Here is a 19,540-nt window from a genome sequence, read left to right as displayed (position 1 = left end):
TTAATTACTTTCTACTGTAAGTTCTTGGCCATCGGGCATCATGTTAATTCCAGAACTCGTTCCTCCATCTAGATCCTCAAGGTTTTCTGCTGGTTCAGCAGTTACATCTTCCACATTAATTATTGGTTCTTCTTCTCATAGTTTTCTGCTTGTTTTGGGACTGGTCCAGAAGTTATCTCTTCAACTTGAATTATTGGCTTTTCTCCAGTGCCAAGAGCTCTGATGTCACTCTGTAAGATGTCTGTCAAGTCGACCTCTTCACCTGTCAGATTATTCACCCCTTACTTATTGCTGTCTCTGGTCACAGATTGCTCTTTTCTGAGTTTGAGATTGTACAACTTGCAATGGTACGTACAACAGTGTTCTTGGTTCTGGTTCATAGAACATTATTTCTTCATAAGGATCTCTCCTTCTCTGGGTATGTGAGGCTTGTACCCAGTTTGGGATTCCAGCACACTTAACTGTTGTGTTCGTGTCCAGAGTTACTTGATTGGGGCCTTTCCAACTTGGCTCTAAACAGGATTTTCTTTTGTGTTTTTTAACTAAGACCCCGTCACCAGGACTAAAGCTGTGGCATTGCTGCGGGTGTGGAATTACTGTAATAGCTTCATTTGGTTGAGATATAGAACGTACCACCCATTCCCATTTGTGAATAGGTTCAGGAAATTGTGAATGTTTGTGACTGCATTCCAATCATAAAACATTCACACATACCACTGCAAATCACTTTTAGGAAGCGTCGCCCTTACCATGCCCTTTCCTAATACCAAATCCCAAACCCATTTTGTGATTCAGTAATATGATACCAAATTTCAAAATAGGATTTGGTACATGTGGAAATGCTTTTTAGCAGTTGCAAATGGTCAAATTCTCCGTTTGCAACTGCTAACACCTTTTGTACATCTGACCATAGCTTCCTCAACAATAACTTTGCTACAGTGAGACTACCATTTCTCCTGGTTGGATACGCTTCAACCCACCTGGAGAAGATGCAGACAATCATCAGGACATATCTCAACCCATTACAAATGGACATTTCTAGGAAGTCCGTCTGCATCCTGTTGAAAGGGCATCCTGATCTACCTATGTTACGCAGTGTGACTTGAGTTTGTTTGCCTACATTCATCTGTTGACATGTTACACTTCGATGACACAATTCTTCTGCTTAAAATATGAATCTGGGATTAAACCAATTTTGTTTAAAGGTTTTTATCATTGCGTCTCTTCCCAAATGAGTCAGACAATAGAAATGTATTTTCATTGCAGATAGCAGACTGTCTGGCAATACAGGTCTCTCATCTACTGAAACCCAAATATTGTGCTCATTATCCCACATCCTTAGTGAAATATTTTGTTAACAAAATACATGACATCTACACTGAATTCCCTTCCAGTTCGGTTAGCAGTATAGCTTCGGAACCACTGAATCCTAAACCAGCACTTCATTCCTTTCCTCCACTGGACACAGAATGGTGGTTGGTTATATGTCATCAAGTTAAATCAGGCTCCCCGGCAGACCCACTAAAACCTGACATGCTCTATAAGTTGGCTGACTCCTTCTTGTCTCTTTGCCTACAAGTAATTAATTTTTCTCTGTCATCCGCCCAAGTACCAAGCATGTGGAAAAATGCTAATATCATTCCTCTGCTGAAGAAGGCATCCTTAGATGCTTCCAAACCTGAGAATTTTCACCCTAGTTCCTGATTGCCTTTTTTAGCTATGGTCAATGAGAAGCATGTAAATGATGCTTTGGTAACATTTTCAGATGACAATCACATTCTTGACATCTCCCAGAATGGTTGTGGACCAAGGCATAGTACAGAAACTGCATTAATTGCAGTCACTGAGAAGCTTCACTGGGTTCTGGACCAAGGACGCCCTTCAATGTTAATTCTGTTAGACCTGAGAGCTGCTTTTGATATGTTCTCATGAGACCTTAATACAGCAGCAGGAGAGTACTGGCTTCAGCGGGTCAGCTCTGTGCTGGCTCGTCTCTTTTCTATCAGAACGCTCCTTCCAGGGCACCACCCCTCCCTTCAAGTCCAATATTCACTCTTTACACTATGGTGTTCCACAGGAATCGGCCTTGTTCAATATATACGTTTAGTCACTTGCTCAGGTTGTAGAATCTACTGGAATGACCTTAATATCAAATGCAGATGCAAATTTTCAAAAAGGGCTATCATCAATGGCAGAATGTATGGAATCCAACTGTCCCCGTCCTAATGCTAGAAAAACGGAGGTCTTGCTGTTAGGCAAGGACACTCAGTTAAGGGATAATGATTGGTGCCCCTCTCATCTTCGGGTCACTCTTACGCTGAAACCTTCTGCGAAAGGTCTGGGTGTCATTATGGATAATGCCCTTACCTTAGAGACACAGGCTGACCTGGTGGCTGGCTCCTGTTTTGGAATACTAAGGAGCCTCAAACCCATCTTGTTTTTTTTTTTTTATTCTAATATGCATCAAATCATTGTTCAGGCTGCAGACTTGCCTAAGCTGGACTACTGTAATGTGTTATATTTAGGAGCCAAATAGACTCCAGTTATTTCAAAATGCAGACTTCTGTTTTCTCTCCCAAAGTTCCGCTCAGCCTAGGGTTCTCTCGCAAAGCTATAGTGGTTTCCTGTGGAGTTGTGCATTCTTTTTAAATCATGTGTATTGTATACAAAATTCTACATTCCCAAGGGTGCCTATTCTTTCCAAATTGATGCTGCCTTACTACCCAGCTTGGGTGCTTCACTCAGCCAATCACAAGTTAGTTGTGACTCCTGGGGTTAGATGAGCCAGAGCAGGTGGCCGCTCTTGCAGAGCTGAAGCTTCCATAGCCTCGAACTCACTTCCTTTTTATATTAGGAATACTGAGAGCCATTTACATTTCCGGAAACATTTGAAAACTTGGCTATTTCATACTAACACCTGTGGTACCCTCTTTTGTCGGTCTTAGCTGCTGTGATTTTGTGCTTCTCCTGGTTAGTGATGGGAAGCTCCGTAGCAGGAGCAGGCATACGCTTTACAAATCTTATAACATAATACAAAATCCTGCTCTGTCTGGTGCATTTTCTTGCATTTATTTCACTTTATCCCAAATATCTGTGACTCCCATCATCATGGAAAATACGTTTGCACCCTGATCTTCATCACTAAAGGACCTGTTAAATGTACAGGCTGCAAATGCACAATAGTGTGCCACTTCATCAGCATATTAACAGTGACATAACTACTGTCGCTCCTGTGAGCTGCATGTGCCAATGTCAGTGGGGAATCATAGAGCTTCATATAATTTTTTGACATGTTCTCTATTTCTAATGGGCGAACCACATGAGGTCAAGAAACCTTGCTTAGACCACAACTGCCCAAAGTCATGGACAACACAAAATCCATACTGACCATCTGTAAACATAGTCACTCTCATTAGAGCTGGGCATTTGCAAGCTTTGGTAAGTACAATTAATTCTGCAACTTGTGCTGAAGAAATTCCTTGATGCCAGGAAACTTTTCTTATTTCTTGAATCATGCACATTGCATAAGCTGCTCTCAATGAACCTTCTAATGTGTTCTCAAGTATGAGCCATCCACAAATACAACATAATCTACGTTTGGTGCACATGCCCGTGACATCAAGGCAATCATGTTCAAAACAATCAGATCCATCTCCCTCAGGGATAGCCATAATGCGAAGGGATTTGGTACCTGGCATCTTCTCCGCACAACACTACTTCCCACCAGGATCTATTGCTCATAATTTGTTAGCAGTGAACTAGTAAGGTCTTTGTTCTTGTAAGCAAAATTCAAACGAGTGAGGGACCATAACTGTTAAGTGATGTCCCATCACTATCTTTTCACATTTCTCAAGACTAGCATTTACTGCAGCTACTGATTGAGGCAACCAGGCAAAGCAGTGGCTACAGGACCAAGGGTCACAGATAAGTAAGCCACAGGCTTTTTGGCATCACCATGTAATTGAGTTAGCACTTAGAGTGCAGCCCTCTCTTTCATTTCAAAACAGTATAAAATCCTTTGAATAATCTGGCATTCCCAGTACCGGGGCATGACAGAGACTGTCTCTAAGCTCAAATAAAACCTTCATTCATTTGTTGTCCCATTTGAAATGGATTTGGTAGATCTGTGCATGTCAACATCAGTAAAGGTGTTGTTACAAATGAAAAATTAGGTATCCACTGTCTAAAATTGCCAAGCATTCCCAAAACATGCTGACTTCTCCCTGCCCTCTAGGAGGACTTAATCTTATATTAGCTTCAACTCTCTTTCTTGACACTTTTCTCGTTCATTTTGCAAAGATGTGTCCCAAATATTGGACCTCTTTTTGGCACTATTGTAGTTTGTTTGGATACACTTTATGTCCATTCTCTGCCAAGTGATTCTACAGTGTAATGGGGTCAACTCTGCAAGATTCTTTCTTTTGTATCTCTTGCTACTGTCAAGCCGTCCATATATTGCACTAGGACTGATCTTTAAGGCATGATCAATGATTTCAGATTCTTTGTCGAGATCTGGTTAGATATGGATGGGCTCTCAGTGTAGCCCTGTCGGACAAAATACCATGCTATTACTTTCTCTCAGAAGATGAAAGAAAACAAGTACTGACTATCTTTGTACTAGGGAATTGAGAAGAAAGCCTGGCTAAGGTCAATCAAAGTCAATCATTCAGCTGTACATGGTAGCTGCATTCGGTATCACAGGACAACATGGGATTATGATATCATACACCTTCTTTAAATTCTGAATTATCCTGAATTTCCCATTGGCTTTTTCACAATCCCATAATTGGTGAGTTGCATGGACTTTATGTTTATTCTAACTGGTTCCAATCCTTTGATTAATCCAATATTATTTCCTGTGAAATCCCACACTTCTAGATTTACTGTCTCTTTCAAATCTGCAGGCAAATCTTTTGTCATTGTCATTATCATTGGATAGATTCCTGTTGCCTCTTGCTGGGCAATTTTAAAATCTACATCTTTATCATGCATTTGAATCTCAACTCTGTCTAGTGTGCAGTAGATTGTACAATTTGACTTGCAGAGTAAATCTTTCCCTAGAAGGCTAACAGGACTTGAACTGCACATCACAAACTGATACATTTCTTTAAATGATCATATTTTTACAGGAACCTCTTCCGAAAAAGGTTAGTAATCTGTCTATCTTCAGCTCCTACAACTTTGTGTTCTTTTCCATAGTGGTGTAGAGCTTGTACTCCTATTGTTGTCATAGTGGAAGGGGTAGCTCTGGTGTCAATAAGAAATGACTGTTGGTGGCCATTCACCTCATCTTATACAAATGGTTCATTCTGGTCTACCTTTAAGACTGCACCAGGCACTCAATCTGCCTCCCCTCTCAGGTACCGTCATTCTGATGTGTCTGTCTGAACACCTCAATGTTATCAAACATGGGAAACTGCTGGACTGTATTCTGATTTTGCATCTGCATCAAATTTCAATTCATTCTTGACAACTGATTCTGATTTAATCTTCAATTATTTACATTAGATTGGACCACAGGTGCTGTGGCATGGGTACCATTTGAGTCTGATTTTGCATCAGTACTTGCATGTGGACATTCAGCATTTGCATTTTGTTTACTCCCTGTTTCTGATTATTGATATTATTATCTGGCATTAGCCTACACTCTTGCTGCTAATTCCCCACCCTGTTACACCCATGATCAGGTGTCATTTTCTTCAGAACTGCAACTTCAACACCTATATTTGTCTCAATTAGAGGACCTCTTCCTTGAGACACCATCATTCCAACCTGAACACCTACCATTGCTGTTTGTAAATCACCCATTTGCATTCCACTCATGTTCTGAACCGTACAACCATTTCCAACAAACAACTGATTTTGAAAACCTTGTTGTGCAAACTGTCAGTGCCAAAATAAACTTCACCTTAATTTTACACTGTTTGATCTCCTGCTTATTACTGCAATACTGTGCATACTTCAAAATATCATCCAAAGACTTTGTTTGGCAACAAATCACATTCTTCTGTATGTGCTCACAAATCTCAGGTGTAAACACATACAAATTGTGTAATGAAAAATCCCATATCTGCTGGGTCAAGATGCATCTGTCCTGTATGATGTTGAAATGTTTTCATTAATCTCTCATAGATTTCACGCACAGTTTCACTAACGTCCTGCTGCATTTGATTCAATTTCAAATAATCCAAAACCTTAGGTGATACTCTACCCTTTCAGAATGTTATTGCCTCATTAGACTTAGTCATCACCACAGGCAAATGCGCATTTGTGACAGGATCCCTTGCTGGTTCTGCATCTGACCACTGAACAGCAATCTTACATTCCACCCAAAAATCACTCTAAACCACAGAATCGAAAAATGTACTCAGATCAACCCAGAACTACATTGAAATCTTAACAAATCTATTGACGTGTGTAGCACTGCATCGGACTTTCTCTCAATTTTGGAAAATCATTTGTAAATGAAGCAATGTCTCCTCTACTCCAAAGGACATGCACATACCCTCCACCTGGTATTTCTTTTAAAGGATAGGCATTAGTTTACTCTTTCCTTCCTGAATGTGCAGTTTTTTTCTTTTTTCCTCAGTCTCGACTGCTTTTTTCTTTTACTTTTCGTGTTTTTATGACCATTTACTTTCAGATTTGCCAAGTTCACTCCATTTGTGTACACATTTAATTAATTCAGTGAGGTGAATCTGTATTCCTGAAGAATGCATGTTTTCAATTGATTCCTCATAGAATTGTACCCCAAAACTTCCCTGCAACTGTACCCTTTTAGAAATATCAACCTCATATTTATTTGCTAGTTCAGTTATTTGTCATGAACAGTTGCAGCCTTCCTTGTAATTTCTTTGCACAAGTAAATTAATTATTTTTCTTGATAATGGTTAAAGTGCTCAAGATCTAAACATCCTCTAACAAGTTTTTAATTTAGGCACAATTAATGGCCTCACCTCTGGAGCTGGTATTTGAACTTGAACTAGTACTCAGTCTATCTGCATCTTCAACTCTAACACAATTTCTAGCAGCCTCTTCAAACCAAGAAGGAAATAAACCACCTTCTAAATTACATTCACCTGGCACAGTTCGTGTTATGAAGACAAATCATCTTCCTTCTCCTAATGTTTGAATGGTCGGTGGAGGTGACCATGATATAATCTGTGAATTCTGCGATGCTGGGATAAACACATTAACTGGTATAGCTCCAGCTGCTTCCTGAACTACTGTAGCTGGTGTATGAACAACCCATGCAGGCACTGTCTTATATTCAAATCAGTAATTTGTGCTGGAGTTGTAATCACAGAAACTTCAGCATCTGTTTGTGTCACTGTCTGAGCTGTACTCATTGGTACTGTAACACTTGCAACTGCTGTGTGGTAACAGGAGTGCAAATTGGTTGTGTCATTACTGGCTGTAGCACAATCAGCTGAGCCAGTACAGTTTGCATATTTGTATTGCTTACATTGGACTAGGAACTTGTGAAACACTTGGATCTACAGGATATTTAGCTACATTACTTATTCATTGGGCTCCATCATTTAGCATAGGTCCTACATAAGGTGACAGACATGTAGACAAAAGTTCATCTAAAATGTCATCATTTGATTCAGAATACGTTTCATATTTTGTTTCACCCTTCACTTCTTTGTCCCCTCAGATCTTCTTATTTTTAGGTTTTTCAGAGTACCTAGTCTTTGTGTTATCCTCTTTTATGAGTACAAGATATAATCCAGCACCTTCCACCACAGTCTTCCTCAATCTTTGTGCTTGGTCACCCTAAACTGCACCTGCCTAATATCTCATTGCTCTATTAGTTCATTTTTTAAATCTCTCTATCCTTAAGTTGAGCAATCTTATCCCATGCACTACGTGCTTCACATTGTGTAGGTATGGGATGTGGGTTCATTTAATTTCATGCAATGTCTCTTGTAATCCGCCTATGATCCCTTAATTAAAGGCCCCCCATCTAGAAAACCCCTTTAATTTCAGTGGTCTTATACCATTGACAAAGCCAATCACATGTATGTAGCTCTTCTTCAATATTCATATGGTGTGCTTTCTTACCCCCAGAAGGTGGTTCCAACTCAGCAATCAAAATTACAGCTTTTAAATTATTTTGAAAGTATTCTGTATACAATAGGAACCTCTTTCATCAAATCACAAGAGAGTTCTGTAATTGAATCAACCAGTGATTTTGCAACCTTTGCCGAGATCCAAAGAATCACAGTGAGGCATTACACCAATGGACCAATGCTAATTGGCACAATATGACGTTGCAGCAGCGCACCCTCCTGTACACTCTTCTCCTCACAAGGCAAAAAGACAAAACTAACAACTAAGCAACGTGACAAATGTGACAAATGTGACAAACGTGTCTGATTCTTCCAAGGGAAACTAATAGCGTAATCAAGCATCGTAACTAGGTTTTGCACTTTCTGATTCTCAATGAAATGATTTCTCAACTCACAATGATGAAATCTCATTCTGTGGGAATATCATCTAATTAGTGTTGTGTCACCTTTCCACATTAGGCTTCACAAACACTAATCAAAGTTAGTACAGTCACAACAAAATCCTTTTGTCCCTATTTATTTGTGTAGTCGTCGATATCTCATGACTTACACTTCTTTTTGCAGACTAGAAAACATCTTATATAGCTCTATATATCTCTGTCCTGGGATCTTAGTCTATTTATTAGTCCATAATCTCTTATACCTTTCTTTTCTTCAACCAAGCACATGAAACATATAGGCAAATAAGAATGTACTTCAAAAGAACATCAGAAAATTTTCAATGCAGTCACTTTCACATTGTCACTCACATCCGCCAATTTCACCAGTTCTTCAACCGCAATCCAGAACTGCTTCAGAAACTGAATGTCATTAGTATTTGCCTACAGGTTTTGTTCAATTAGGCTTAATCTAAATTTGGCACTTTTCCAATTATTGCAGCTTGTTTCCCCCCTCATTTTAATCATCCTCTGCTACTACCTTCTTGGGAGCGCAGAGAATCCTACATTTATAAACAATCTGCAACTCTTAGATACCCAGTAGGGCACCTTGGAAAAGAGCAGGAAAAATGAAACTACAATTCTAACATTAATACATATTTTTCACAAACTTAGTAAATTCTTAGGAGTCAATAATAAGAGACGGTGTTCAAGTTTGAAAAGTTTTCATTAAAATACACTTTAAATCTCTTCTTTATTTCTCACGCATATGCTACTGAAGATTGCATAAAGCTAATCCCTATTCTATTACACTAAATCTTCTAAATACATTAAAAATGGAGTAACTTCTGTGAAGCTTCTTCATAAAGAATGTGAAGTTGAGCAGAATAAAATAATTTTAGTAGGAAAATAAATCAGTACTCATAAAGATTACTGTATCAGAATCTGATAGAGAATAGTCTAGTCAGAGAGTAAAGTCTGTCAGAAAATCAAGATAGAGAGCTTATGAGTCTTTCTCACATGCACAATCAGTCTAAAGTATCTAAAGGTCTAAAATGTCTCTGCTATCTGTTCTCTCCCTGGGAACTTTTATAACGAAATACAATCATAAAAAATGTTTCAGATAAGTTTAAAATCAATCAAGAAATGGATAAGAACATTGTGAGACAGGAACAGATCCTGTCAAGATGGTAAGTTCTAACAACATCTTCTACACACAAGAAACATTCAACTACATTTTAACAACTTTGCTACATTTAGGTATTTTCACATCCATCTGGTTTCTGAAAGATAGAACATTCATATATGTTTTATGCACAAATGTCTTCTTATTTTGATTCTCACACAGACCCATCCTAAAAGCTTACTCATAAAGAAGCACCTTTAAGATTAGTTTAGCGAATCTTGCGTTTTCAATGCAGGTCTAGCGGTTAAAAAAAATAGAAAAATATAGCTTTCTTTGTTAGCATACAGAGATTACGTCATGCAAAAGGCCAGGCAGAAACATTTCATGACAGAGTCATGGCAGAAACATTTCTGCTGAGCTAAAGCAGTTTGGAATTTATTAATGTCAATAATCAAGCAAGTCAAGCAAATGTGGGTCATGCAGAGTTTAGAAAGGAAAATGCACGTTTCAAATGCAGCATTTGGTTAGGCCTACATTTCACTCATTCAGGTTACTATTACATGGATTTTATTTGTAATGAAATCTCTAGCACTACTGTTGTCAATCTTGTGATGACTATTTATGAACAGTTTTCTGTTGTGTGCACAGTGGCATTGATAGAGAATGTAGTATATGTGATGATAGTGAGACATCAAGAGAACTGTCAGTTGAGCTTGTGAAAGTGTTTTCTGTTTGTTCCTGGAGAGACTCATTTTCCTAGCCTCTACAATTTTATATTATTCTAGATACCCTATTCTTATTAGTCATGGTAATAAATATTTTATCAGTCTGTAATAAGAGCATTCTTAACTCGTCATATCTTAAACTCTGAGGTTTTGCATAAATGTTTTATTAATCTTTTACATCTAATGTAGAACGACGGACACTGGTGATGGAATGTAAAGCATGACTTGAACAGTTGTAGGGGAAGAAGATTAAAATTCATAGAAGAAAGATGGTAGATTCTTTCAAGCATCAATGAATCCCTGTACACTTGGCAAGGGCTCAGCAGAAGCTTTGTTGATTTTGAAAGCAGTGCAGAAAGTCTCACATTTTTGACAAGCTATAACAGGATGTCTCAACTACAATCTTACATTTCTGCTGAAACTCCCGCGTATCACTGGGCCATACTCCCTAATGTCTCTGCCACAAGCCACCATGGACATCAACCATCTTTTGTTTGGTTGTGTATATTTCTTTCACTATCAAGAGCACCTACAGTGCCAATGCCAGTGGTAACCACATCCTTGATACTCAGCAGATATTGTCATTATGAAGGTTATTTTCAGAATTGGGACCCTTTTCTCAGAGACAGTCATTGTTGAGAACCATTCTATAACAAGACCTCAGTATACTTTATGCTGAAACGTACCATCCTGATCCTATACTGTTTCCGCCTGTATAAGATCTTCATGGAATTATCCAGGAGACTCCAAACCAGAGATTACATTTCAATATATCTTATTCTAAGCCACCAAATAGAAAGAGATCATACCCAGAATGCCTTCCTAGTCTTTTTCCTTTTTAATCCAGTACACCTCTACCCTTTTACGAGGACTTGTCTCTCAGTTTAAGCAGGAACAACTAATGGCAATGATTTATGTAGATGTCCAATCATTCACATCCAGAGTGTGATACCCGAAATTCTTGGATGGTAGTCCCTCACACTTTTTACTTTAATCTCTTCGGATTTTTCTGAATTCATTTGTTTAGCATTAGGACTTTGTGCACTTTACCACAGCTACCTGAGGCTAAAGTGATTGTGCTTTCTCCCTAAACATTGTGAAGTGGGCCTACACCGAATTGGCACATTTAAGTGCCTTACAGTCCCCAATGTACCATACTGCATGGTACCCAGGGCCTGCAAATTAAATGCTACTAATTGGCCTGCAATACCCATTGTGCCACCCACTAGAGTAGCACTTTTAAAACATGTCTCAGGCTTGACACTGCAGCCTTCAGTACAGTTTTAAACAGACAATTTAACCAGGCAACATAAACCCTTTGCCAGGCCTAATCCTTCATTTGTAATACATATGTCACCCTTAAGTTTGTCCTTAAATGCTCATAGGGCAGGGTGCATTGTAACTAAAACGAGGGACATGGAGGTTTAAGTTTTACATGTCCTGGTAGTGAAAAAAATCCTAAACTTGTTTTTCACTACTGTAAGGCCTATATCTCCCAGTGACGAACATGGTTGTCCTATTACAGTTACTAAGAGATAACTTTGGTTTTGAAACCAATAGAGATGTAGAGATGTCATGTGTAGACTCAACTGAATTGTGTTTTTAAATGCTCTTTAATGGTAAAGTTGGATTTTAAGTCATAATTCACAAAATGCCCCTTTTAGAAAGTTGGCATCTTCTTGTTTTAATCATTTGTGCCTTCTGCCAGTGTCCTAGGTCACTTGACTGTGAATGGCTCTGCTGGTAGGATTTGTGTATTCCTCTCGGACAGTGACACAAAGAGAAGTAGGTGTGGGGAGGATGGGCTATCCTGCCAGGATGGCTGGGTGTGGAGCTGTTCCCTGACCCACTTACACTTCAAAGGGCTTGCCTCTGTCATACTAAGGACCCTAACACCAGCCTTTTGCCACCCGTGACTTCTTGGAGCCTTGACAGGATAGGGGAAGAACTTTGAAGAACCAGAGGTGGGTTTGGATAGGGAGTCACCCCACTTTAAAGGCTGGCACTTAGTATATCTTTTGAACCCTGAGAACAACTCTTGAGTACACTCTTGGTCTTGTGGAAAACTTCAGAAGGACTGCCCTACTCCCAGAGAACTGTCCTGCTACTACCAGTTAACTGCCATGCCGATTGAAGGACTGCTTTGCAGGTTAAAGGAGTACCGGACCATTTCCATAAAACCAGGATCACCAGAATTGACACCAAGAGATAGCTGGCTAGCCTCCTGTGTGAGCTACTGGGACATAAAAAGCTCCTGACGTCTTGGATCCTGCAACTGCCATATGCAAGAGTGAGACATAACCCCTCAAGTGGTGCTCCCCAGGTCCTGGACCCTTGAAAGATCTGTTGGTGGTACTGCACCTGCCTAACCCATAAAAGCATAAAACTTGGGACTCAAAAAACGTTTAGCTAAAAACTTTTCTGGAGCTCCAACAAAAGAACATAACCTTAGTGTCAGCCAATGTGCATTGCAGGTCAACTTGACTTTTTAGTGACTCCTACTACATTATTCTCCACAACATCTAATCCTTTTCAGCAGGACATTTTAGCGATGGTATTCAGCCTCAAGGAGCCCTCTTTGGTTACAATCTATGGCTTTGAGCTACTGCAGCTTTTCGACTTCCAAAAGTTGTATAAGTCCGGCTTGATAGCAGTCAGCTCCCCATTGACCTGGAAATCCAGCTTTTCCCTCTTGGTGCTTTTATCCACCATTGTCAATGCTTCACAGAGACTTCATCCAGACGTTCTCCGGTGACAACAATGCTGCCCTTCTCCGCTGAACATTACCTTCTCCTGGACTTTTCCTTAAATTTTTTTTTACGTCTGCAGGTAAGCAGAGACCCAGTAAATACTCCTCTTGGATCCAATCTGTGTTCCACTGTGGTCAGTTTTAGCTTGTGACCTTGCCCTGTTTCCAAATAGCCACGATTGGCGGTTTGATGTTTTATGTGTTAGTTTTACCCAATAAAATTATAACCATGGGTTTAATTTGAATGGTCTCATTTTATTTATTAACTGTTTTTCTATTTTTCTAAATTTGTTTGAGATTTTACTTATGTTGTGTTTTCACTTTATTACAATTTATGTGCTGCATAGATACTTTACACATTACCTCTAAGTTAATGCCTGACTGCTTTTATGCTAGGCTACCAGAGGGTTAGGCACAGACTAATTTCTAAACTTTTGTGGTTCACTCTGAGTGGGATTGTTGCTGTTGCCTGAGTGGGGTTACCACCCCTTCAACCAACTAAAAATTCTAGTTGCGTACACATAATTCCAAAGGTCTATTAATTTTAAGATGTGGAAGCCCACTTCATAATTAGGAAAAAAATATAGATTTAGGAACTGCTCAATTAGCAATGCCGATGCAAGTGTCCTTGACTAGTGCTTCTGCCAGATCATGACCAAAGAATCAACAATGACAATAAGGGCCTCATTACAAGTTTGGCTGTCCTAGGACCGCCAAACTTGTGGTGGCCATCCAACTGCCACAATCCTGGAGGTCCAACCACCAGATTATGATCCTGGTGGTCCGACCTCCATGAGACTGCCGCCTCTGCCGGGAGATATCCCAATAGGTTGGCAATGGTGAAAGTCGTAGTCAACCATGGCAGTTCCGAGTTTGCACCACCTTGCTGATCACAATTTTCCTTTCTGACAACTGTTTCATGGCAGGGTCCCCGCCATGAAAAGGCTGATGGAAAGGAAGAGTTGGGGAACCACAGGGAGGCCCCTGCGCTGTCCACAACCATGCCATGGGCAGTGCAGGGCACCCCTGTCAGCATACTCGGATTCCACACTGTTTGCTATGGCAGACAGTACGCGTTCCGAGGGTGCTGTGTGTGACTGCATTTGGCTCGGCTCCCTTAGGACCCGAGGTCAATGCCACTAAACTGTTTCCGCCGGTCAGCCCAGTGGCAATGTCACAATACAGCATTTCTGCTGGTCAGCCCAGCGGAAACTTCATAATACAATGGTGTTGAGGCTGCTGGCTTGATGGTCGCCACCCAACCGCCGTATTGGAGTTCAGGCGGTGAGCATATAGCACAAAAAAGAAAAGAAAAAACTGAACCGTGGTATATAACTTAAATAGAACAGCACAAATGTTTTCCATAACTTAAGCAGAACAGTATGGCTGCTTTCCAGCAGACAAGTAGAGAAACCCTTTTTAGTGTTTACCCACATCAAATGAAATACCACTCTTATTTGTACAGAGAATATCAACGTTATACTACTACTAATACATTAACACATAGTTAAAACACACAGGGATGACTAGAAAAACATAAAAAGCATAAATAATGGAAATAAAAAAATAGTGACAAACCAAATTATTGGCCCATATGCCTGGGAATGAAGTGCATCCTTTTTAGGGAATGCAAGAAAGCCAGGTGCTAAAGTGGCTGACCCATATCCCAATCCTCTATGCTATAGTTGAATGAAGGAAAATCTGACGGACAGCTGAACAGACAATGGGTGAAGAGGACTGGCCCAAAGTTACTCTATACATGTGTGTACCTGCATGCATTTTTTATACATGAATTTATTTTGATTACATCAGGCTGGCGAGACAAGTAAACCTGTACAATGTAACAAATTTACACCTTTAGTAATTGAGTCAAATTGGATGCTGATATTTTTAACACATCAACAAACTTGAATAATGGCAGTTTATCACCAGCTATTAACGACAGTTTTTTTTCTAGGCTGGACCTAAAAACGAAGTTCTGAAGTAACATGAATTAAGTGATACACAACACACTGATGGAGAAAGGTTCTTATTAATAAGACAGGGCACGCAATATTGACATGCTTGCTTTATTAGGGTAAAAAGTAAATGCAAACACCGACCGGTAGGAGAAATAAAAATGAACAACAGGAAAGCAAAGTTGGAACTCATTGGCCACCATCAGTGTACAAGCCACTATAAACAATGCGCTGATTGCTCTTTAGGGGCCAGATGTAGGAAACACTTTGCGAATCGCAAACGGCAAATTTTGCCGTTTGCGACTCGCAAATGCGTGTTTCCTATGCAGAAATGCATTTTGCGAGTCGGGACCGACTCGCAAAATGCATTTCCGAATCGCAAATAGGAAGGGGTGTTCCCTTCCTATTTGCGAGTCGCAGTGGTATGCAACTCCATTTGCGACGGCGTACGCGGTCGCAAATGGAGTCGCAGTTACCATCCACTTCAAGTGGATGGTAACCCACTTGCAAATAGGAAGGGGTCCCCATTGGACCCCTTCCAGTTTGAGACTGGACCCCAGAATATTTTTTCAGGGCAGGGAGTGGTCCAAGGGACCACTCCCTGCCCTGAAAAAACCGAAACAAAAGGTTTCGTTTTTTTTTTAAATGCAGCTCGTTTTCCCTTAGGGAAAACGGGCTACATTTAAAAAAAAAAAACTGCTTTATTGAAAAGCAGGTCGCTAACATGGAGGCCTGCTGACTACAGCAGGCCTCCATGTTAGCGAGTGCCTATACTCGCAATGGGGCCGCAATTTGCGACCCACCTCATGAATATTCATGAGGTGGGTCATTGCGACCCCATTGCGAGTCGCAGTCGGTGTCTGAGACACCGTACTGCATAGCAATTTGCGACTTGCAAATTGCGAGTCGCAGGGACTCGCAATTTGCAAGTCGCAAATTGCTATCTTCCTACATCTGGCCCCTAGGTCCGGTGGTTGTAGGTGCCCACAAACCACTTTGAAAATAAGAATCATATGGGGGCACTAACAACTAGTGCTCTGAGTGCTGGAGCAGACTTGGCAAGTTGGTCTCTTTGAGGGGCCTATTAGGAGTTCAGTGTTTTTCAACCTGGAATCAAAGCATATGGATCTTGGGGAGACACATATCTGAAACAAGGGGTTTTGGTCGATATTATGGAGGAATTAAACTTCCTGCACTGATTTTACAATACTTTAGCACAGATTTCACTCAGAGACTACAACTGGTCAGCAGGCGTGGTCTATGGGTGAAATACTGCTGACCCAGGGAGTTAATGTGGATCTCATTATTCCGGTGCAGCTAGTGACACATGTCACCGGCCCCATTGTGATAACCTCAGCACCTGCACTAAAGGTCTACGTCTCCTTGTCACAGCAGGTAAGTATGGAAGAGTAGTTAGGCTGAGAGCATGGGAGGAGGCATCGAACGTTTCTAGGAGAAAGAGAACACAAATATCAATGTTATAAGAAAGATATGAGCGCCTAGACATTGTTAACCCATTGCTTGATTAGTACTGTAATGATTATACAACTAAAAAAGACAGTATAACATGCAGGTTACTAAAGCAGGACTTATACAAAATACAATTCTAAATAAACAGGGTAGTAAAAGAGTGGAGCAAAGCAAAAAACTGCCCCTGACTACACACTCTTTATGAAGTTCATGAATATTTATTAGGATAAACATATCCCTGGAACAAAGAAGAAACAGAACCAATACAAAGCAGTACAAGGCCAGACGTACCGTGACCGGGTTTGCAACTGGCTGGTGTTTGCTGACACTATCCGAGTCAGAAAGAATACTTTCAAAATGCAGGATACAATCATCTTAAGAAAGTAACTCCGTAATATTTCTGATTTGCTATCCTGGAGGTTAACAATCTTTTAAATAATATAAAAAACCATAACAGAACTTGATATACGATGTGCCTGGTTGTTGCAAAAAAGGGACCAGTGTCTCGAGGGTCATGTGTTTTAGTAGAAATAGTGAACAAAAAGGGGAGAGAGCCGGCCCGTGGCAAGTACTGTGAGCAAAGTTTGGCACATGGGTCTCAGGACACCTTATCAGGGAATGTCTGGATTCAGTTAGAAACTTAGTCATACAGGTACTCCACTTCTACTACCATAGAGACAAATAACTGAATATATAAAAAGTGGGTCAGAAAGGAATGTGCTTGTCAGGCAGTCATCGCTTAGCCTGTGTTGCACTTGCAGCAGGTGAATTCCTAGCAGCCCACCTCTGATGTGAGAGGTACTACGAAGATAATGCATGTGTGCAAACATGTGTAGTTGACGAGATCACTTATTGGGAAGCCTACCTCCACTCCCTTTTGAGGGCTAGAACTGGCTTCGAGTTTCTGGCCTCTTTCTTTCATCGCATTGACTGGTCGGGATTTTCCAGCGAGGCAAGCGCCGCAGAAAGGGAAGTCAGCAGAGCTCTAGCAGGGCTTGCAGTCTTAATCTTATTCTGTATTCACTCTGTGAATACATTCAACAGCACAAAGCCTTCTCAGGTAGACATCCAAAAGATGTCTAAAATGTCCTACATGGGCTGCATAGTAGCTCCAGGCTATATTTATGAATCCAAACAGGCGAGTAAATGTCTACTGTCACTTAGGCCCAGATTTAAGAAGGCCTAGCACCTGCTTGTGCCACATTAGTGTCATTTGTTTATGAAGCTAATGTGGCTCAATGAGTACAAATTCACCGCACCTTATTTACAAAGTGGCGCAATGCATGCATTGGCCCGCTTTGTAACCCCTTGAGCCAACTATACTTGGCTAATGAGCTCTAACTAGGGAGAAATCAGCCCTGCATTTTTCGTCTTCTGGTAGAGTGAGGACCGTGCCTGGTAGTTAAGGTTGGACTGTTTCCATTGGAACAGGATCAAGACTGACTTGCTTATGGCTGTGTCCAAACTGTGTGCAAAATAACAAGGAACTGGAATGTGGCCTGAGTGATTACAAGTGGCTGAGATTAATATGAGCATCCATCAATCACTTCTTTGTGTAATCTAATGCATCGCCCTAAGTGGGTTGAGTATAGCCAGATGTGGGTCCTGTACACACTGTGCTACTGCAACCAAGCTCCACATGGCTGATGAGTCCTAACTAGGGTGAAACCAGCCCTGCGTTTTTGTACAGAGAGGACCTTGCCTGTCAGCAAAAACTGATGGATTGGGATGTGGACTGACCAATTTCCTGTGGCTGAGATGAATTCAAGCATTGCATCCATCACTTTGTTTTTGGAATCCTATAGCAGCAGCTGAGAAAACATCACATATGTTGGCTGTGGGCACGTTGAGCCAGATTTATTGTGTAACAGATTGAATTCTGACCAACAGGGTAGTGGAAGAAAATTACCCGCCCACTATCCTGATGGACTAGCATCTGGTAAATGTAGAGATGTCCACTGGTTTCAGTACACTGAAAGCAATTGCTATCATAATGTTTCCTTTCAGTGTACAAAACGTTTGGTGGAAAGGCACCATCGGTTTTGATGGTTGTTTATCAAACTTTTTCAGAGTAATTGTTTTATCAGAAACAAACTCTGAAAGCTTGAGTTTGCTCCTGAAAAAGAAGCAATTAACTACCAACTCACCGGGGAGGTATTATTCCCAAGGTATAGGATCAATATTTTATTTTTCTCTCCATTACAGCTAGGCTTTTCCTAGCAGTGACAGACAGAATTAAAAAGAAATTACACTGTCTGCCTTCACTAGTAATGTGTGTAGTGACAGTGTAATGTCCTTCCTCCAACAGCTCCCATTTTCATCTGTCCAGTTCTAAATGAGGTTGGCAGACCTAAGGTTTGGTGTTGCATTTGCGATGGAGTACTCTGTCCACCAAATGCTAAATCAGGTCTGTGGACATTGCAAGGACAAAACTGAGAACTGAAGAACATCAAAATATTTATTGTTGTCCCTTGTAATTTCAGGATGGGCAATTTTGTGTCTAAAAGACTAGGTGCATACATTTATTTACTGGATTTCAAAAATGTAGACCCAGTCACCTGGACAATGATATGACACAACTAGACGCAATTTGATAGCAGTGTTGGGTTACAGCAAGGAAAAGGTAAGACAGTCAGGCGTTGGGTACATTTTCAAAAGTGTCTTAAAGTGTTTCTTTAAGAACAGCTATTTGCTCTTTTAGTTAGTACAGAGACTCGATACTTAAGAACATAAGAAGTGTTTTTATTGCCATTTTGTTTTTGCTTTTGCGACATTTTAAAGAAGTCACTCTGGGTACTTTTAAGCTGTCTTGTATTGGGTAAGTTATCGTGGTGGTAACCCTATCCTTGAAGGAGAACCCTAGAATTCGTATTCTAGAGTCAAACTTGCTAATGTGACTTGGCCAGGATGCGTTTTATTGACAGAAATGTGTCATGCTGTCTTTCGTATGGGGATATCGGTTGTCAAGGCAGATTCTCATGTGGGGAAGGCTACTTTCAGAACAGTGTTCTATCAGCTCAATATAGTGTCTTCTTTTCATTTTTCCTTAAATGTTATTTG

The sequence above is a fragment of the Pleurodeles waltl genome, chromosome 1_2, assembly GCF_031143425.1.
Source record: "Pleurodeles waltl isolate 20211129_DDA chromosome 1_2, aPleWal1.hap1.20221129, whole genome shotgun sequence".
Lineage (NCBI taxonomy): Eukaryota > Metazoa > Chordata > Amphibia > Caudata > Salamandridae > Pleurodeles > Pleurodeles waltl.
Note: the sequence above shows the minus strand (reverse complement) of the source record.